General features: G+C 45.3%; 1 long non-coding RNA gene across 2 annotated transcripts in view; it reads left to right on the forward strand.

Annotated features, from left to right (window-relative positions):
- LOC132594282 (uncharacterized) overlaps nucleotides 1-21,793 on the forward strand; it is a 195,803-nt gene extending 174,010 nt beyond the window's left edge. For both annotated transcript variants that reach the window (XR_009560467.1, XR_009560468.1), the window contains 2 exons: nucleotides 11,834-11,935; nucleotides 20,882-21,793. This is a non-coding gene — a long non-coding RNA (uncharacterized lncRNA). The remainder of the gene's footprint in view (nucleotides 1-11,833; nucleotides 11,936-20,881) is intronic.
- The last annotated feature ends 644 nt before the right edge of the window (nucleotides 21,794-22,437 follow it).

Consider the following 22,437-nt stretch of genomic DNA (forward strand, 5'->3'; position numbering starts at 1 on the left):
AAGCCTGTCTTCGGGAGGGGCACAATGTAATCCATTACCAACTGTCCCCATTGAGCTCTGCCCTCGTTGCAGAATCATGAGCAAAGATAGACTGATTGTAGTTTTTAGCCACTGAGTTGGGATTACCTTGTCGTGCGGCAGTAGATAATGGGACCCCGGGGTGCACCCACTTGACGCCCTCACTTCAGAGACACCTCCGTCCCCTGCCGTGGATGGTACTTCTTTCTTTCTGCCACCGTTTCCTCTCTAGACCGTTCCTGCCGTGGGGGACGTTGATGCCCACAATCCCATTTCTCTTATTTGTATAATCCCTGCTCATCTTCCTGGTCCTGTGCAAGTTTGCATCAGGGGGTCACGTCATTTTTTTTCCTTTCCCAGTGCGATTATTCCAATAGTTTCAAAGTCTTCTACATTTCTCACTTTTCTAGGTCTCTGCTAGATGTCTGGCCTTACAGTAGCCGCAGACTCCTGGCAGGTCCCTTCTTCCTTTCCTGGGTCTGTACTCTCTCTGCTCGCTGTAAGGGTCGGGCTCCACGTCTTGTCACTGGCTTGTGCGGAGGATCTGGCAGGTGTGACCTGGACCACATCATAAGTGCAATAAACTTGGAGGTAGTGAGCTCCGAATTGAAGGTGGAGCTGGGTACTTGATGTGGTTTCAGGGTGGGACGCGATGAAACGCTAGAGTGGGAATGAACCTGTGGGATAATTCTGGCTGTTTCATCTTTTATTCCAGCCTAACTTCCCTGTCACTCATAAGCATCCCAAATCCTTGCTTGTATGGTCGCTAGTTTGGAAACTTATCCCCTGCTCATTTTTATATTAATCCACATCATCTTCTCTTTCAAGACTCCAGTCCGAAGCTCACCTCTCTTTCTCCCTTCTCTTCCATCACGTCGAATCTCTGGAAGTCCAGCCGTCTTTCTCCGTGCATTATTAATACCCTTACGTTACCTCCAGTCTGTGCACATATTCACACAGAGATAGACTCTGGGTCCTCCACGGCTTTGTCTGACTTGATGAGCCAAAGTGCTACAGATGAAGACATAAGAGTTGAGATGGGGAGAGAGGTCCAAGATGGTTCCCTTAAGTCTCAGGACCAATGGACATCAGAGAAGCAGGGGGTATGGAGCAAGCACTGGAAGGCAGGCATCTCCAACGCACATTATTCTACAGCTTCCTGTGGATCCAACAGTACTTTGCAGAAGGTGTTACGTTTCATGAGTTCAGAATGGATAATTCTCTCATGCAGATCAATAGACAATTAGATAGACCCTGCAGTACCTGACCAATGAACCAAAAGAAAGAACAAGGGGAGAGAGAGAGGCTTAATTTCCAAGAAAATTGCATCTAATCATGCACAACTTGTTAAAAAAAAAAAAAATCTTGCCCTCAATTATATATGTGTTATCACGTATGCCAGTGATCCTAAGAGAGGAATTTTATTACAAGGTGACACTGAGATTGTTTTAAGGGAAAAGTATTGGACTGGCCAAAAAGTTTGTTTGAGTTTTTCGTAATGTTATGGAAAACCTGAATGAACTTTCTGGCCAGCCCAGTATCCTTTCATTTGTTGCTTCATGCAGAAAATATATACTAAGCAACTGTTTGGTATTCGGCACTGGATGTCTTGCGTTTGGTTCCCCGGAAGACCTGAGTGAAGGATTCTGTGCGAGTCTTTCATTCAGAGCATGTTCCCAGGATAAATTGAACAGGGAGGGGGGAGATTCTGGGATTCTCTGAGCCCAGAAGTTACCTGTGTGCTGTGAAGAGGCAGAGAGAGAAGCTGACAGAGCCAAGAGCCTTCTGTCCAAGCTCTGGTCCTGGCTTTATCTAGTGGTGGCCGTAGATGAGTTCCTTCAAAAGCGTTCCTGAAAGCATTTGGCACCGTTAAATAGTGTAACCTGTCAATTTAACAAATGCCCAGCGAGAGCCTTCCAGGCCAAGAACAAGGAGATAAAGTTGCAGAACTGGAGGATCCTTCTCCTGGGAGATGCCCAGCTGTGATAGGGAGCTGGCGTCAGCAGAGCAGCCACACCCACCCAGAGGCGCCAACCAGCACTGGCGGAAAGCGGAGACAGGGTTGCTGGTTACTTTAGGGTTGCACGTGTGATTCTGTCCATCATGGAAACGTGCCCCTCTTGGGCTGAAGACAGCGGTCTAGAATAGAAAAAAAATTCACTTCTCTCTGGTCCAGCCCCTACCTCTGCTAAAATAAGTGTTAGCGAAATAACTCAAGATTCCAGTTAGAAAGCATGGCATCTTTTTATTCTTTTTTCTTTTTTTTCGGTTTTATTGAGGTATAATTGATGAATAGGACTTGTATATATTTAAGGTGTACCACTCAGTGTTTTGATATACATATACATTGTGAAATGATCACGACAGTGAAGCTAATTAATACATCCATCGTCTAAGTTACCATTTCCTTCCTCCCTTCCTTCATTCCCTGTCATTTCTCTTCCTTCTTCTCTCTCTCTCCACTTAAGATCCACCTTCTTAGTAAATTTCACGTGTCCAATACAGTATTGTTAACTACCATCATATGCTGTACAGTAGCTCTCCAGAACTTACTCTTCCTGTATAACTTTGGAGAATTCCTCCCCATTTTCCACTCTGGTAACCACCGTTCTACTCTCTGTGAAGGTGTGCATCTCATTGCCTGGCTGTAACACCAAATAGTTGGCTTGTCCAAAGCACCTCCATGTTCGAATGACCCCGTGTGAGACCCCTCAGCCATGGGATAGCAGAAATGGGCTCAAATCCGTAACAGTGAGGTATCCCACGGTGTTAGAAAAAGTTGAATTGTTGGGGGAAAACATCGTATCTCCTTTGTTCATTCAACAAATATTTCTGAAGCCCCTGCTAGATACCAGGCATTGTTCTAAGCCCTGGGATGCAGCAGTGAGTAGAACAAACATAGTCTCTACCCTCATAGAACTTACATTCCAGTGGAAGACAGATATAAGAAAAATGAATGAGTAAACATAATAGTGTCTCAGGTGGTGATAGTGTGTTGGAGAAAAATAAGCCAGGGTGAGAAGTGGGACTGCTCTGTTGTATGGGGTGGTCCAGAAACGTTTCACAGACAAGATGGCATTGGAGGAGAGCTCTGAAGGAGGTGAGCCATGCATCCCTGGCAAAGTGTGTGCAGTAGGTGTGTGTGTGTTTAGAGTGTTCAAAGAACGCCTGCTGTGCTGCAGGGAATCCACTGAGAAGCAGAGTGGGAGGTCGTAGTGGTGTGAGGGGCCAGTTATATAGGGCAGCTGTTCTCAAACTTTCCTGTACGTGAAAACCACCCGAGACCTTTTTAAAATCTCAGTGTCCAGCCCGTGCTCCTGATCGGACTCTGTGGGGTTGAGACGCCAGTGGTCAGTGGTTCCCAAAGTCCTCCTGGTGATTCCATTGTGTAGCCATGGCTGAGAACCAGCAGTGAGGGGCCTGTGGGCCATTGTTGGGAGACATGATGGTTCATTATGTCTGTCAACCCGGCTGGACCACAGTGCCCAGACAGGTGGTCACACATTATTCTGGATGTTTCTGTGAGGGTTTTCTTGGATGAGGTTTATATTGAAGTTGGTGGGCTTTGAGTAAAGCAGATTGCTCTCCATAATGTGGGTGGGGCTCATCCAATCAGTTGAAGGCCTGAATAGAACAAAAGCCTGATCTCTCTCTGGAGCAAGAGGGGATTCTGCCAGCAGATGACTTTTGCACTTGAACTGCACCCCTGGCTCTCCTTGATTCTGCAGGCTGCTGGCCCACCCTGCAGATTTTGGTCTTGTCAGCCTCCAAACACATGCGCCAATCCCTTACATCTCTCTCTATATATACATCCTGTTGGTTCTGTTTCTCAGACAAACCCTGATACAGGAGGATCATAAGCAGAGAAGGGATTAAAACCTGATTAACTCTTTAACTAAATCTCTGGTTGCTGTCCTAAACTTAGACCATAGAGGAGTCAAGGGCAAATGCAAGAAGACTGCTTAGGAAGACACAGTAGTAACCCAAGCAAGAGGTGTAGCAGGGGCCTGGACCCCACTGGTAGCAGGGAGCTGATGCACAATTGTAGGATTCTGCATGGTCTCTGAAGGTAGAGCCATCAGCATTTGCTGTTGGATTCATGACAGTTTTGTCACAGTCTATTTTGGAGATCTAGGGCTTCATCAAGTCAGAGGTTAGATCAGTCACTCATTTTTATTCGATTCATGTCGCCCGAGGCCAAGCAGGAAGGGACCATAAGTGTTAACAGAGACATGAAGCAAAGTGAAAGCCGGATCCTTAGAGAATTCCTGCCTCAACCAAACAATTCAAACTTTTTCAAACATGTTGGAATAAGCAAGAAACAAGACACGCTTCGACAGATCATTTATTCCTAAACTATATGTATCTTAAGCGTAAGTGAATCCAGCTGTTTCTCCTCTTCTGCCTCCCTCTCCCATCTTTCTGATGAGGCACTGACAGCCTCAGAACACGTCTAGTGCGATGTTCGCACAGCGGGACAAACGTTGCATCACTCTGACCTCAGGAGGCTGAGTTGTCTCCCATAAATCATCACCCAGACGTTCAGGTGTCGCTGCCGTTGGCAGTAGAGCCTCCACTCAACCCAGGTCTGGCACGCGCCAGGCAAAGCCTTGGTCAAGGTGGACGAGGAAGCTCTTTCTGTCCCCTGTGCTCTGTCTCCTCTCTGTTTCAGCCCTACCCTCACTTCTCGGGTCCAGGAACCTGCCTGCTGTCTTGTATTTCAGGGTCTCCATGCAGGTGTCCCCTCTATCTGGTGGCCGTTTCTCCCACCTGCTTCACCTGGCCTGAGATCTCAGTCTTTCCCACGGAGCCTCTGCCTGAGGTGGGACAGACTGTGTCTCCTTCAACCTCTCCTTCAAGGCTTCTTCCACGCTGGAGCCTTTCTTGCACCCACATGCACTCTAGGTCACCTCCCCATTATTGGCCTCTATAGCAACCTCGAAGATCCATTGTTTTAAAAACAGCCAGCCCTCCATATGCATCCTTAGGTCTGCTCCTATACTCTAGCCTCTGAAGTTCCATGAGGACGGCCCCAAGCCTTCCCGGTTGACTTCTCCACACCCAGCCAGTAGCAGAGGACCGTGTGCCCTTGACCTTTCAGTTGATAATTCTTGAAAAGTTGCTGTGTGCCTGGCACTGTGCTAGTCCCTGAGTATACACTGGTGCTCCAGTAAAGATTTATTGATGGACTGAGTCATGTAATCCAAATTTAAGTGCATCTAAATTCTTGATCATTTTCCCGAAACTTAGGTCCAATTCCCAAATTTCTAGCATCAGTAAAAGGCATCACAGTGCTCTCTCTCAGTCTCTGAGCTGGAAATGCTGCTTTCTTGATTTCTTGTGTGAAGTACCATCAGGTCCTAGAAGTTCGTCCTTTCAAATAATCTTTATATTCACCACTTCTTTATTCCTGCTGGTACTGGTCTTTGTCATGCCTGAATTACTAAAATAGCTATGGTCATCCTTCCTTCCTCCTCAGAGGAACATTATCCGGAATTTGGTGCATATCCAGTCCACAATTCTGTACTCTTACACACACACACACACACACACACACACACACACTCACGCACGTTATGTGTATAATATGTGTATATATGCACAGTTGACCCTTGAACAATGCAGGGGTTGGGGCACCGACCGTCTGTGAAGTTGAGAATCTGAGTTTAACTTACTATTTTTCTGGAAGTATAATTGATGTATAATATTATCTAATTTACAGGTGTACAGTGAAAATCTGAATATAACTGTCAGTCAGCTGTCTGTACGTGCGGTTCTTCCGTATCTGTGGATTTTTTTCTTTTTTTTTGCTGTAAGCCTTCCAGCACTCTGACTTTTCAAATGATTGGAATAGAATATTTTGTTTAAAACTCTAAAAATAAAGGAGATGGTAAAATACATGATGCAAATACAAGCCAAGTGAAAGCACTGTGATGTTAATACAAAAGTAGAATGCGAGGCAAACAATATTACATAGGACAGATATTTTTTTTAACGGAAGCTTGTGTCCACAAGGAAAACATAAAATCGTGGGTATTTGTGCTTCCCAAACACCATTAAGCCGTAGGAACAATTGCCAGGAACACAGCAGCTTTCGGCGTTTCAGCTCTTTAGTCATTGTTAAGTAAAAGAAACAGGAGAGAAAGGATAGAGAGTTTAAATAATACAGTTAATAAGGTGGTTTTAATAGGCATGCTGTCTATTAAACAGAAGTTGTATTGACTATGCATTCCAATTATGAATCTATAAAACTAGAAATAAATAACCAAAATGTAATAAAATAATCCCAATCATCTGGAAATTTTAACGCACTGTCCTAAGTAACTCTTGCAAGAAAGGGAAACATTGATCTTCAATTAAAGTATATTTAGAAAGCAATGATAATGCGAACACTACAAACTAAAATTTATGGGAAACGGCAAACAGAGAATTGTTCAAAGAAAAATTCATAATCATAAACACTTTAATTCCCAAAATGAAATGAAAATGAAATATACTAACTCAAGAAATTGGGGAAAGAAAAATGAACAAGAAACTAACACAAGAAAAAACAAACCGCAGAATATAGGAGAAATGAAACAGGAAGAATTATATAACATAAAAGCAAAAATCAATGGATTAGAATTTATAAACAATACAAGTCAATGGTAAAGTTTACTTTGTCTAATAAAAAAGGGAGACACACTCCAAAATGTAACTTTAGGCACTAATAAATACGTGTAATCACAGATATCAAGTAGATAAAATACTATGAAAATAATCAAGGTCCAAAGCTAAAACATGTGAAAACTTGAGAAAGATACAAATTAGAAAAGTTTACTGAAGGAGAAAATCTGAAATACTTAAGAGAAAATGGAAAAAAGATATTACCACCAATAAATGTGTCAATTCTAGACACTTTTATAGGTGAATTCTGTCAGACTTTCAAGGGACAGATAACCCCCATCGTGTAAAAACTCTTCTACACTCTATCACTTTCTAATTGTATATTGGAAAAACAATCTCTTTGAACCTCAGTTTCTTAACTAATGAAGTTAAAGTAATAATAATAAATATACCTGACTCTAAAAATGTAAGGAATCATAGACACACTTAAAAAAGGAAACTAGACTTGATAAGAAACTAGTCATGTGGTCAATTATAAAATAAATATATAAAATCTTAACACCAGTATGATAGAACAGTTGTCTTTGTAAGATATAATTAATCCTATTCACACGAGTCATCAGAAGACAAAACACCAAGGGGAATGGTACAGGGTGCACCAACGTACTGAGGGACACAAAAGAAAATACGAAGTATGTGGGCAGTGTGATACTAAACTTCTAATTTTTCTGTGGCATTTGCTTTTGCGCTTTGATTTCTATGCAAGTGTTGGTCAAAATATTTTCTGTTACTCTCAACAAAGGGGAATATCTCCTCTCATACATTTCTCTAGTTTGTAATAAATTAGTTTTCTGCTGAACACTGATGAACAAATACGTTTCCTGTGTTTAACTTGTATTGTGAGTGTGTTGGCTTCTGTATTTTGGAGGAGAGATTGCCTCTTTTGCCCAAATGGTGACTCATGTAAATTGAGAACATGAGGATTCTCATGATTAGGTCACCAAGGGGGCATGAGGGGACCTCCCAAGAGGCCAGAGCAAACAACATCTCCACCACTGGTCTGGCATTTGGGGCTGCAGCAGAAGGACATGCGATTAGACATAACACATCTCCGAGAAAGCCTAGGGTGGATGTCAATTCCCAGAGATCTGTGCTCCTAAAAAAACCCCATGACAGCAGCCAGTGCCAGACTGCAGCTGCTTCCTAAGAGTACCCATAGAGCTGCTGCTTCATCATCTAGTGGGAATTGGAAAGAGTCTTCTACCCCAGAACTTTGTCCTGTAACAGGGGTTCCAGAGTAAGTTAGTACAGCAAGGATGTTGGGACTTTTAATAGCAATCTCCTCAGGCTGGAATGGTACCCTGCCATCCATGGGGGTGTGGGCACAGAGGTGGCCGACTGTTCAGAACTTCACACACATATCCACCACTGGTGTGTTGTCTTATCCCATCTTGATTCATCGCCCTCTTATCTTTCAGAGGTAGATTTTCTCACTGTCTCTTCTCAGTTCATGTGATCCCCTCGTTGGTAGTTCTAGCTACTGTTCTCCAGATCCTCTGATGATGCTTTCTTTGCCCCCAGAAGATAGTGATTGAGCGCCATCCACGTTCAGGGAACACAACTGGGAGTTAAAGGGGCAAAACCCTAAAATGCGGATCTTGTTACTGAGGGGTTTACAGTCTTTGTTGTGTAATCCTGATTCACAAACAACGTCCAAGCAAAGCAGGCCGGCCAAGGGCTGAGCGAGTGAGTGGTGAAGGGCCTGGATGGGAAAGGGGTTCTGGGGGTGGAGAGAGTGATCATTGAGGCCAGTGGAAGCGAAATGGGGAGGGGCACAGATGGAGGTGCCGGAGGGTCAAGGTTGGCTCTGGCACCCGGCTCCTGGCGATGGGAACTGAGCTGCTGCCTTAGGAGAGGCTGGGAGACACCCCCAAACCCCAACCCCGCCCCACACTCCCACCGCTGCAAACATTCACCGAAGCAGAGCTCTCTGCTGGGGAGCGTGGCTTCCTCCCCCTGAATTTAAGAAGGTGGGGCTCCCAGGGCAGGTCCAGGGCAGAGAGGCTGGGGGGCGAGGGGAGAGCGTAAGGTGAAAAGGAGGACAGCCTCGCCAGAGGCGTCAGGGGGCCCTCCCCTGCCCCGCCTGGTCACAGGGGAAGAGGGAAACGGGCCCCAAGGCTGAGGGCTCCCCATCTCGGCAAAGCTCTGCGCCAGCATCCCATGGCCCCCAGTGCCGCGGCTCCGACGGGCCCCTCCCCGCTTCAGGAAGGGTTGGAGGCAGAGGAGGAGACTGCCTGAGAGCGTGTCTTCTCCCTCCACAAGCAGGGTTATATGATCTGGGCTCCGGGTCACAAAAGATGGGCTCGCCCTGGGTGCCTGACCAGGATCAATTCAGGAGCCGCATCTCAGGCAGAGAGTCCTCTGCTTTGGCATATACTTGGGGCAGGTGGAGTGTGAGGTGGGGTTGAGGTTCAGGACATTCGCCCAGCCACTAATGAAGCAGCAGTCCAGTTCCCCTTTGGCTTGGGGTGCCGGCACCCGTGCCTGATGTCAAAGCTTAGCCACCTGTACTCGCCTCTCCCCTCACTTCTCACTGGTCCTCCGTGACCATCCTCGCCGCCCGAGCACTTGAGCATCTGTGTCTGCACGACTCACTTAGCCAGTGGCTCATCGTGCTTTACCACAGAATTGTTCTTAAATCACAGGCCCTTAGTATAAATAGGACTCCGGCTCTGCCACGTCACAGTTTCCTCACCTGTTGTCCGGGACACGGTACGGGGCAAGTTATAAAACTTCACCCCACTCAACGTCACTCATCACTAGAGACATGGAGATCAAAACCACAGTGAGGCGTCACCTCACGCCTGTTAGAGTGGCCATCATCAGAAAGACAAGCGATACAGTAGCCAAGACATGGAAACAACCTAAGTGTCCATTGACAGATGAATGGCTAAAGGAGTTGGGATGTCTGTACGTACACATGAGAATATTAGTGAGCCGTAAAGAATAAGGAGATCTTGCCATTTACAACAGCATGGCTGGATCTCTGGGGTATTAGGTTAGACGAAATAAGTTAGAGGAAGACAAAAACTGTGTGATTTCACTTATATGTGAAATCTATAAACAAGCAAAGAGACTCATAGAAAGAGATCAGACATGTGGTTGTCAGAGGTGGGGGCAGGTGGGGGAATCAGATGAAGGTGGTCAAGAGGTACACACTTCCTGTTATAAAGAAAAAAACCACAAAGCAAAAAGCTTACCCGGGGTGGGAGCTGGGTCATCACATGGCAATGAAGCATCTGAGCTAGCACTCCAAGGTTGGCTGGACGTTCTCAAACTCGAATTGGCCAGGAGGAAACTAGCCTAGGAAAGGGGAACGACGTGAGAACTCAACTCACAGAAGGGGAATCCCATGGTTTGCTCAGACGGCATTAAGAAGTCCGTTTTGTTGGAAGGTGTGGACTTTGAGGGGCAGAGCTGTAGACAGGCAAAGGTTGAGGGGGAGCTGGGGGCTCAGGGAGCCAACACACAGTACCGTATCCAGTCACATCTCCGTCCACGAATGTCCTCCTGTGATTTGCAAATCCAAGTGTGGTCCATGGACCAGTAGCATTGGCATCACCCGGGAGTTTGTTAAAACGCGTTTGTTAAAATGCACAATCTGGGCTTCCCTGGTGGCGCAGTGGTTGAGAGTCCGCCTGCCGATGCAGAGGACACGGGTTCGTGCCCTGGCCCGGGAAGATCCCACATGATGCGGAGCGGCTGGGCCCGTGAGCCATGGCCGCTGAGCCTGTGCGTCCGGAGCCTGTGCTCTGCAACGGGAGAGGCCGCAACAGTGAGAGGCCCACGTACTGCAAAAAAACAAAAAACAAAAAACGCACAATCTCAGGCCCCACCCCAGACCTTTTGAACAGAATCTGTATTTCCACAAGATCCCAGGTGACTTATGTGCACATTAACTTTTGACAAGCACTGTTCTATCGCACAGATGATTAAAAGTCCAAGCCTCCCTTGAAGTCTTAAACAAGAACAGATGGCTCTGAAATATGGCTTAACAACTGGGTTTCGAGTCATTGCCTCGAACCTTCCTTTCTCCACCAGCTCCCTGCATCCTCCATGGAGATGGGGCCTCAGATGGTCTGACAGTTGAGCAAAAGCACGGGAGCAGCCAGACAAGGGCAGGTTCTTGGGCTCCGCCCTCCGCCACTCCCGGGGGATCCAGTGCGTGTTCTCCCAAGACCCAGACTGTGAGAAGCCCTGGGCTGGAAGCACCACTCCTCCTCAAGTACAAGGTTCCGGAAAGATTGGGGAGCTCACAAATATTAATATTTCCTGTGCAGAGAAGGTTTGGATTCATTGCCTTGGTCTTTCACTTGCCCAGCCCTGCTTTAACTGGACATTTATCACAGTTAAAGTATAAATAATACCATTAGATTTCCAAGCAGTGATAAAATTAGCCATGTAAACAAAGCAAGTCAGTGACCTTAGGCAGACCCCTCGCTGACTCTGACCCAACACCTACCAAGATGATTAGTTAGGGCACATTGCAGTGGGGCAGAGGGGCCCCGGGGAAGAGAGATGGGCTGCAGGACACGGGATGCTTCTCTCCCTGGTTATTTCCTGAGAGCCATCCGGTGCCCGGCACTGGGTCCTGAAACGCCTGTGGACGATTAGGACCCTGGATGCCTGGCGCTTCTGCCCAGCTCCGTGCCAGACTCCGTCACAGTTAGTTTTCTCCTGGAGCAGAGGTCCTTCCAAGTTCAGATTTTCTTGCTGGGTGCACTCTGGCTCCCTGAGAAGGGGATGCTCTCGCGCAAAGCTCCAGTGAGGAGACACCAGGCGGAGCGGGAGGCCAGCCACGGCGGCAGCTTCCATTCTTTGTGAAGATGGGGTCCTTTCTGGGTCAGTGGAAACTGCTAGTTTGAGGCAGATTCGGATAGGAGCCCCACCTCCTCCAGGGGGTGCCTCTCGTCGAGACGCGGCCCAAGTGCGCACTCCTGCTTCTAAACTGCTGGTTTGTGTTACTGACTTGGACTCCTTATTGGATTGTTTCCTCTCCTGATCGTTAAGATGATGGCAGAGGGCCTGCATTACACTTGCTTTTGTCTTCCTGATAGAAAAAGCCCAGGATCTGAGTCAGAGGTCCTGGCTTATTGTCCTAGTTCTCATGGAGTAAAGGAGAGAAACATTCCTTCCATGCTCCTTTTAGATCCTTCCGAGGGGACGGCAATCCGAACCTGGTGACGTCAGGTGGCAGGTGTTAGGGGCTGCTTGGAGTGGCGAGCCACGTGTGCAAAGGGCCAGTTTGCAGGTGAGTGTGTGTGCACGCATAAGTATGTTTTTATCTCTGTGCATGTATGTGCACACGCATGCCTGTATGTATACATTTGCGTTCGCGTGTGTGCGTGTGCATGCACATATAGGTTTCTAGGTCTGTGCATGTATGTGTGTGCGTGCCTGTGTCTCCATGACGTCCGGCTCCCAGGCAGTGGCAGCAGTGAGCTCAGAGTTTGAAGGGCTCTCTCTCCGCTCTCTCATCACCCCCATGCCAAACAGACCAGGGGCTAATTGGAAGCGAGGCCAACCTAGCGCTTGTTATTAGCGGCAAATAGAGCAAATCAACACCGTCCCTTGGCTGTGGGGACCCTCTCTGGCTCTCCTCTCCTCGTCCACTCCGTGTAAGCTGGCCCCAGAGTCACACCCCAGCTCGGGTAGCAGGGAGCTCAGCGTTAGAACTCAAGCTCGCAAAACCCGTCCGCCATCGCTTCCCACGTTGACTCCTGTCTCAGGAGACCTCCAAGGAAGGGTCTCTGGTGATTTCCGAGTCCAGGTCTGCCAATTACCAGCTGAATCCCATGTTTACCTTCACGTTCTACTGTGTTCTGGCCCTTCTTACAAATAGGTTCTAGTACCTTCTTACCCATCACATGAAACTTCCCCAACCACAGACTTCTCTATAAAATAGAGATCGTGGGATTAATGGCCACACTCAGAGATTTAAGTGAAATAACGTTGGAAAATGCTTGGTGGATTTTAAAAACATATTCAAAAGGCAGTTTCTTACTGTCTTTCTCTGCGGGCTTGGTGTGCTTTCTTGATGGAGACAGTGATCATTATAGGATGGTTGATTGAACAAACAGGTCATACTTGTCTTTTACCTATAATGGATGAATTACCGTATCTATTGAGAAGTGATTTTATAGTTTTACAACAAGGTATAAGAGTGGGAATATTCTAGCGGGGAGGGAGGGTCTATTTATCCATCACAAGTTGGCTATGAGGAGAGACGCTAGGCCCTGCCATCTAAGATGTCAATCTGTTAGGGCTGGCATTCTTAAAGAGGGCTCCCTTAAGTCAAACGGTATAGTATGGTTTTGCCAACATATTGCTCTAAACAAAGGTGGATTGATTTTTATCCTGGGTGTGGTTCCTAAATGCTTGACCTCCATAAACATATTCTTGACATGGAAAAAAAAATAGATCAGGATACTGATATACTCTTCCCACATCAGAGGAACATCTTGCTCTTTTGTTTAATCTATTGAGCCTTCTGTATCCAGCATGTAGGAAACCAAACACTGCCATGAAGGACAATCCCCTGATAAAAGCCCTCAAGGAGGCCTGCTGTGCTCTGTATAGTATCACTGCCTTGCACACGGGCCAGCTGATTCCAATCTCCACTGGCACAGGATGGCCACATGAGCTCGGATAAGTGCATCCTCTCTGTGCGAGCCCTGACATCCACTTCCATGCTGCTGGAAACGAAGGCTGGTCCAAGTCCCTCAGGAATTCAAGCCAACCTCTGAGGTCGATCTCTCTCTCCGTCTCTGTCTCACTCTCCCTGTCTCTCTCTCTCTCTCTCTCTCTCTCCCCGCCCCCCGCCCGCCTGGGTCTCTTGTCTCCTGCCTACAAGCATATTTATCTCTCTTGTCCACTAAAACAAAAACATCTCACAAAACACAAAACTTCTCTCTGATCCTACCATTTTACTAAAGGCATGCTACCTACTTTCTTTCCTTTTGGGGTCTCACATATGCAGAGATCTCTTCACAATCTGATACTGTTTCTTGACCAAAACTTTTCTTTTTTATCCCTTTTGCTCCGACCACCCCACCCAGATGGCTTCCTAACAGTGCTCTCAGTGGCCACTCGGTTGGAAAATCCAATACCTATCCTGTAGGACTCAACTTCCTGTCTTCTTTACAGCAGTTGACCCTGTTATATTTCGTTTTCCGTGCTTTTTTATTTTCTGTTTTGTGATGCTCTGATATCTAAGACCTTTGCTGACCCTGGGAGGGGGGACTGCCCCTCCCAGGTGTAACTAATTCCTAGAGATAGGAAACAGCTTGCCCTTAGTGAACCTTTCAAATGCAACCCTCCAACCCCTTCTTCTCCAGGGCCGCTATTCTCCTGCCCTAATCACTCCAGGGCCAAGTAGCAGACAACTAGGGGCATCCCCTGTGCCCTAGCGCCTGCTGAAATGATTTAAACCAGCCAGTCCTAAGCCTGCTCACCCTGCCTCCCATGTTTTCTCCCAGTTAGACCGCAAGAAAAGCTCTTATCCATCTTTTCCCCTCACTCCCTGTCTCCTGACTGACCCTGGTGCTTCCCCATGTGGCCCTGTGTGTCTTGCCTCCTGTTTCTAGGGATCTGTGAGTATAAAAACACCTCCTTCATGAAAGATCATTTCCATGTCTGTGTCTTAACCATAATCAACTAAAAGAAATCCCAGGCACCTTTAAAACACATATTCTCTTCTTGGAAAGTGTTTTTGGAACAGCTCTTAACTGCTGCTTCTGGTCTTTTTGCACTATTCTGTTTTTCTTTCTGATTTGACTACAGAAGCTCTGGAAATCAGGGTCATACCTATGAGCTAAGAGATTTCTAACTGTGAGATGAGGTGGGTGGCAAATACAACATGGTTTTGTTTTTCTTAAAGGTAATAGAGAGAAAGGGTTTAGAGAAGATGACAGTTAGAATAAACTCTTGGAACTGTACATTGTACGTGTTCAACCTGTGAGATAAAATCAAAAAAGCGACTTTATCTCCCACAGTCCCTTTAAAACTGCCCTTGCCATTGGATAAGAATGGCAGGACCCAAGGCTGGGTACTTAAACTCACCTGTCAGTCTGAGCACAGTTAGTAAAATGACCTATTCCACGCAGGAGCCCAAATTTCAAACTTAGTGTTGTATCTTTTTTGCTCCCCCTGCTAGGACTAGTTGCCCGCTGCCTGGGAGGGAGGGACGGTCAGCTTTTTCTTTATGTCTGGTTCATCTCAGCCATCATCTTACTTTACTTTAGCTATGTACCCTGCAGGGCTGGAACACAGGAGAAGAAGAGAAAATGGATACTCAGATTTCTGAGTGGACTGATAACTATCTCAGGATGGCTTTGCTCTGTTAGTACCTGACAAGGGTTAAAGCTGTCTCTCTTCCTCCAGAAGGTGCTGTCATGAGCTCTCTGGAGTCTTTGCTGCTGCTGGGCCCTTGGGCTTCAAATCCTGGGCCTCTCTTTTGGCTCCTACTCCCCTCTCAGCCCCGAGATTTCTGGTTGTGCACAAAACTTTCTCTGTCGGATTGCACTGCACTTTCGAACAGTCCTCTTGGACAGGGTTTAAAATGGCTTTAGGACAACATGCCTTTTGAAGACTTAGGTCTGATCCCCTCCCATTGGTGAGGCGCACCGTCACTTCCCAGACACACAGGCTGCTTTACCTTCCCACGTGTTCTTCCCGGTGACAGAAAGCACATCTCGAAAGCTCTGAATGGTCTCATTCCAGCCCCTGTCACCAGACGTGGGTTTAAAAGAAACGCCACCTACCCCTGCCCCATTTGTGGGCAGTGGAATTCAGCCCAGCAGCATCTCTTTCCCTGGAAATTTTTCCCCTTCGCTTTGGAACAGAGCTTTGGAAACGCGCTCTCTCAAACTTCCTTTGAACCCTTTATCCCCCCCAAGTCTCAGAATCAAAACTTCCATTCTCACATCTCAAAGAAAAGTGAGAATTCTTAACTGATTTTAAGATACCCATATTTTTAATGATCTTCCTTGAAATTATGCAACTGTGTAAATTATATAGTATAATTAGGTATTATGTTTCTTCTTACCAATGTATCATAAGGAAAAATCAGGCTATACTTTCTAACACTGAGTTTTCTACACCTGTGCAAACTCTCTCTGTTTGGACAAGACCATAATCTAACTTTGTGATTCTCAAACTGGGCAGCACATCACTATAACCTGAGGAACTTATTTAAAATTTGAATGTCAGGATCTATTCCAGGTGAACTAAATCAGTCTCCAGGCCATCAGCATTTTTATCAAGCTTCACCTGTGACTCTCTTGCATCACTAGGTTCATTGGTCTCCTGTTAGTAGGTAGTCAGAAATGCCAATGCCACCTCCAAGGATATAAACAGCTCCCGACAGGCACGTCTTGTAAATTCAAACTTACGAAGCATTAGTCTCCGCTGTAGTTCCAATTAGGAGTACATCTCAGCAAATTTGGTTATTTTTATTTATTTGTCATGAGAGTTTCTCTTTCTTTAGTTTTCTCTCCTCTGGAAGAGTGAAACCACCTCCAGGTTTACCAGTTAGCTCCCTGTTGAATCTGTTGTTAAGGGATGTCCCCGTTCAGCAGAGTTGCTAGGGAAGCCTGAGTCCTAACCTTCAACCCCGGTGTCGACCTTCAAACGGCAAATCCGTTATTACTCAGTTGATCCCCTTGTTTTGTACTAGGCCTGACTACTTGGGTCTTTGCTGCCAATTCTCTTGTTTTGTGTCTTGGTAGCCTTGGGGATTTTAAACATTTCACCCCTTCTCTTTCTCCTTAATCAAAAGAACTGACATTCTCCATGGCTCTCATCAGTAACCTCCGGGTATGAAAAATTATATCAAAAGTTCATGACCATTCAAATGTCTTCCCCACCTCCTGGTTTGATTTTGTCTTCCACCAGTGGTAAAGAGCTCCGTCTGCTCTAACGCACAGTCTCAGGTTTGATGCTGTGAGTTTTGGGGGTTCTCCTAAGAGAGAACACAAATTTGGAGGTGAAGGTCTGGGATGCAAATTAGAGTCTATACCTCTCCATCATCATCCTTGGAATCTAGACAGTTAAAAAAACCCTTCCAGTTCTTTGCTCTCATCTTCCCTAAACTTTCTTTACCTCCTTTCACTTCAGTATTCATGCAGTTACTAGAGTTACTCTTGTCAATTCTAAATCTCCCAAGCTGATTTCCTCCACGCCCCCACCCCCACCCCATGCACCTTCACAGCTTCCTACTGTTCACAGAAAATCCAGAATGGCCATATGGCTGAGTCCTGTACAGCCTGGTGTCAAAGGGCATTTCCAGTTTTGACTTTCATTTCTCCCCACGATGCTCCTAAATTTTTCCGTTTTGTCGTGGTCCTCCAAATATGCTTTGTGCTTTCATGGGAACATGCTTTTACCCCATGGAGCTCTGCTCCCTCAGCTGGAATTGGGGAAAGGAAAGAGAACTCATTTGTTGAGCTGCTGCTGTATTCCAGGCACTATGATAAATGTCGTGTGTGTGTGTGTGTGTGTGTGTGTGTGTAATTCATGTCTTTCAATAGCCATTAAAATCCTTATTTGCAGCCCTGTTTTTATATATAAGAGAATATCAATAGATGGTTTAAATAATCTTGTCTGTAATCACAGAATGAACAAGAACTCCCCACAACTGAGCTTCTGTGTCACTTTTCCATGAAATCTCTTTCAGCTTGCTCATAGTTCATTGCTCTCATTCCCTTATTCATATATACTTATTTATGAGTATTTAGTGAGAATGTACTTTATGCCAGGCACTGTGCTGGGTCCAGGGGCAGGAATAAGACAGGACGTATTCTTGCCCTCGAGGAGTTACATTCTTGCGGGGAGATGGATAATATACCGTTAAACAAATAACCAAGCGAGTTAGTGTGGTAAGCTCTGTAGAAGTGATCAATAAGGTAATATAGCAGGTGGAAGTATCTGGAAGGAGCCTACTTAAGATACAGAGAATCAGGAAAGGCCCTTGTGAGGAGGTGATATTTCAACGGTGACTTAGAAAATGAGGAAGAGCTGAAATAAGTGGTAGAGGATGAGCACTCCAAACACAGGAGATGTAAGTGCAAAGGTCCTGGGGCAGGAAATTGCTTGGTATGTTTGGCGGGTACTTTTGCATGAAAGATGAGGTTGAAAAGGTAGGTTGGTACCAGATCGTGTCGAACTCTGAGGTCACTTTGGATTTTATTCTGAAAGCAATGTAAAACCTTTGAAGGACTTTTTAAATGGCTTTATTGACGTATAATTGACATACAATAAACTGAACACGTGTGAAGGGTGCTGTTTGATCAGTTTTGACATACACATACACCCATGACATCATCGTCATGCTTGAGACAATGAACATAGCCATCGTCTCCCAAAGTTTTGTTATGCTCCTTTGTAATCCCGCGCTCAGAGCCTTCCCTGACTGCAGCCTCAGAAGACCACCGATTTCCTTTCTGTTACTGTAAATTAGTTTGCATTTTCTAGCATTTTATGTAAATAGGATCAATTACTTGGGTCTGAGGTATGTACTTTTGTGCATGTGTGTGACTTGTAGGTTTTTCATAGATACCTTTAATCAGGTTAAAGAAGTCTCTCCTATTCTTACTTTACTGAGAGTTTTTATCAGGCATGGGTGCTGTATTTTGTCAAATGCTCGTTCTCAGTCTTTTGAGAGGGTCATCTTTTTTTTTTCTTTTTGGACTATTAATTGATTGCTTTGACTGTTAAGCCAAAAACACATTCCTGGAATAATCCCTACGTGATTTATTATCCTCTTTACATATTGTTGGATTAAATTTGCTAAGATTGTGTTTAGAAAGTTCATACCTGGGCAGTTTTCCTTTCTTGTAATATCTTTTTTTGGATTTGGTATCAGAGTCATGCTAGCCTTATAAAATGGTTTGGGAAGCATAAAATGGTTTGGGAAGCCCCCCTTCAGTGTTCTTTGAGTTTGTTCGAATGGGTGTTCTTTCTTCCTGATGTTTGGTAGAATTCACTAACGAAGGCATCTGTACCTGGAGTCTCCTTTGTTTACAAGGCTTTAAGCTACAAATTCAATTTTTAAAAATAAAGGGTTATCTGTTCAGATTATCTCTTTCTTCTTGAGCAAGTGTTTGCCTTATGCCTTTTAAGGAATTTATCCATTTCTTCTAAGTTGTCAGATGTATTGGCATAAAGCTGTCCGTAAGAAATAATCCTTTTAATATCTGTAGAATCTATAGTAATGTCACGCCTCTCGTTCTTGGTACTGTTAATATCACCCCCCCCATGAGTCTGGTTTACCAAATTTATTGATCTTCCCACATAACCAGCTTTTGGTCTCATTTATTTTCTCTATTATGCTTCCTGTTTTACGTTTAATTGATTTTTGCTCTTTGTAATTTATTCTATGTTTTTTTTAGTTTAACTTGTAATTCCTAAGAGTTTTTTTGTTGGTGGGGGACATTGTTTATTCTTAAGGAAGAGGCTACTGTCAGTGGCACAAGACCCATCGCCAGGCTTTTTTCACTGTGACCAATGAGAAGAGAAATTATTCCCACTCTTGAGTGACCACTGAGAAATCATTCTCTCAGATCCTTGCACATGGATTTCCCCCTATATCAGTTAGTTTTCTCACAGATACGCACTGAGTGGCACGCGGCTCAAGGAGGACCCTCTGCAGCTCACACTCTCTCTCTCTCTCTAGCTCTCTTCTCTCCAGCACCCTCTCCTGAACTCTGACTTCCTTGGCTTCATGGACTCCTAGTACTGGCTTCTCAACTCAGCAAGGCTGCCAAGGCTTTTCTTCCCTGTCTTTGTGCCATGACTTGGACATTCTCTCCAGGCACTAAGCTGGGGCCAGCAGAAGGCTTCACTTTGTTTCATGTCTCAACTATCACTCTCCTTCATTGCCTGATATCTAATGTTATAAAAATAGTTTTGCATATATTTTGTATTTTTTAGTCTTTTTAAAAAATTGAAGTATAGTTGACCTACAGTGTTGTGTTAGTTTCAGGGGTACAGCAAAGTGATTCAGTTACACACACACACACACACACACACATATATTCTTTTTCAGATTCTTTTCCATTATAGGTTGTTACAAGATATTGAGATACTGAGTACAGTTCCCCATGCTATGCAGTAGGTCCTTGTTGTTTATTTTATATATAGTAGTGTGTATCTGTTAATCCCAAACTCCTAATGTATCCCTCTCCTGCTTCCCCTTTGGTAACCATAAGTTTGTTTTCTATGTCTGTGAGTCTATGTTTTGTAAATAAGTTCATTTGTATCATTTTTTTTAGGTTCCAGGTATAAGCTATCATCATATAATATTTGTCTTTGGCTTACTTAGTATGATAATCTCTAGGTACATCCATTTCGCTGCAAATGGCATTGTTTCATTCTTTTTTATGGCTGAGTAATATTCCATTGTATATATGTACCACATCTTTATCCATTCATCTGTCGATAGACACTTAGGTGGCTTCCATGTCTTATTGTGTATTATTTTTTAGTTATTTCATATGGGAGGATAAGTATTTATTCCACCTCTGTCAGAAATGAAAGTCTCATTCCTTTGAAGGATTTTAAGTAGAGGAGTGATATTATATCAGTTGAAGTTTAAAAAATTATATACCGACTGCAGCGTGGGGAACAGATTGGAAGTGTGACGGGTCTTGAAGCTAGATCTTTTCAGGGAACGTGCAAACAGAGCTCAAGGCTCCTCCTTGAGCCGCGTGCCACCCAGTGCCTTGGGAGGTGGAATCCACAGGACTTGGATATGGACAGGGGAGGAAGGGGAAGAGTCAAGGCTGCCTCCTGAGTTGTTTCCCAGAACAACTGTGCTGATGGGGAAAGCCATGGTGGGGCCATTGTGGGAAGGCAGACGTCATGACTCACTGTTTGTACAGAAGCTTGAGATGCCTCTTTAATCATTCAGGTGGAGCTGGTCAGACAGGCAGAGGGCAGTAAGAATGTGGAGCTCCGGGGAGAGGTCAGGGATGGAGACAGAAAACTATTCATCAATGTACAGTTGTTCAAAGCTCTGGAACCAGATGAGGGTAAGAGGGTAGATAAAGCAGAAAAGAAGACCCAGGACTGAATCCAAAGGGGTCTAGAGGTCAGGGGAAGAGGAGGAGCCGAGATGGAGACCAAGCAGAACCTGGCTTCCTACGATACTTAGTTTCTTTATTTAACCACGTATCATTCCGTATTATAATTCCTGTAGGTCCGCCTGTCACTCAACTGGGCCTGTGAGCCCCCGAGGTTGGGGGCCCTGTCGTACTCTTTATCACCCACTTCTAACTCAGTGTCTGGCACCCTTCAAATGAATTCTTCAAATAAATGAATGAATGGATGGATCTATTGAAATGAATGAATCCTTCAAATGAATGGCTCCTTCAAATGGATGGATGGATGAGGTTAGGAGATGACTGGTGTGAAAGCAAAGGGATACAGCCTTTTCAGAGTCCAGAAGACAATTCTGAGAAAAATTGGGCTCAGGAAAAAAAAAAAAAAAGGAAGATTGTCGTGAGCCCGTTTCCTGATCCGTAAACTGTAAGACCTGGAGAAGCGACCTCTCGTGTTCCTTCCGTGGATACAGTGGACGCGGACGGGAACTCTCTGGCTTCCTGCTCCAGAACCCCAGGAGACAAAACAGTGCGTTCAACTTGGGCTTCGTCGGTGGGTGTTTCTGTTCTTCTGGTCTTTTCTCTGTTTTCAAGCAGATCAAAGCACATCTTGTGAAATGTTTTGGCCCCGGATTAGAATTTAAGATGTGCAAAGGTCAAGAGTTGACGGTCATTTAAAAAAAAAATCATTTTGACCCTGGGTGAACCAGGGGGGGCCACCACGAGGGTCAGAAGAGGCCAGGTGCATCCCTGCCAGCCCCCCTGGAGACATAACGATGTCCCACGAGGGTCACTGACAGCTCTGCCTCAACCCCCTGCCGAGCCAGAGCACCAAGCCTCCCCCTGTTGACTTATGGGACTGGCCAGGGCAGTGACAGGAGCCTGGCCCGAGGGAGAGCCTCGCAGAGCACTGCAGAGAAAGGCAACCTTCAGAGACGAGCCACGGTATTTATAGTCTCATTTCCGCGGAGAGCCGTGGGCTCGGGTTCTACACATCTCAGCAAGTTGAACAGACCCTGAAAGGTTTAACTGTCCGGTTGAAACTGTAATAAAGTTTATTTTGCTTAGAACCTGAAATGAGTCTGAGTTTGGCTTTTTCAGCCTGGTGGCTTTGTGTAAACGGTTTACTTAATATCGTTTTTGGCTTCTTTTCAATAAACCACCATGATAATCCCATTCACAGACAAAACAGATCACAGATTAGCAGACAGGCCGCTGTAAAACGCCGCATTACCTGCTCTGTGTGCAAATGCAAAGATCTGGTTTTACAGTTTGGAAGGAAGGACTCGTCCGTCTCTTTTTTTGCAGCTGGAGGTGGCTTCTTTAGACTTCCATGGAAGAGAAGGAACCTAACATTGTTTAGCTCCTCTTTGTACCACAAAAATAGCTTTTAATTAAGCACATAAGGCGAGCTGGGCTGGGAACTGTTATTTTCCAGAGAAGCGTGCTGGCTTCATTCAAATTGGAAGAGACCCCAGGAGAATGCCAAGATCACCTACTGCTTACATTTCATTTTAATGTGCTCAAGTTCAATAAAAGTTTATCATCTCCATTAAACCGGTACCTATTGGAACTGATTTAATCTCGTTAGTGCAGAGAACCACATGAAAGAAATCAAGTCCCCAGGACAAGATTGGGCAAAGTACAGTTTGGG

This window comes from Globicephala melas, chromosome 20 (assembly GCF_963455315.2).
Source record: "Globicephala melas chromosome 20, mGloMel1.2, whole genome shotgun sequence".
Lineage (NCBI taxonomy): Eukaryota > Metazoa > Chordata > Mammalia > Artiodactyla > Delphinidae > Globicephala > Globicephala melas.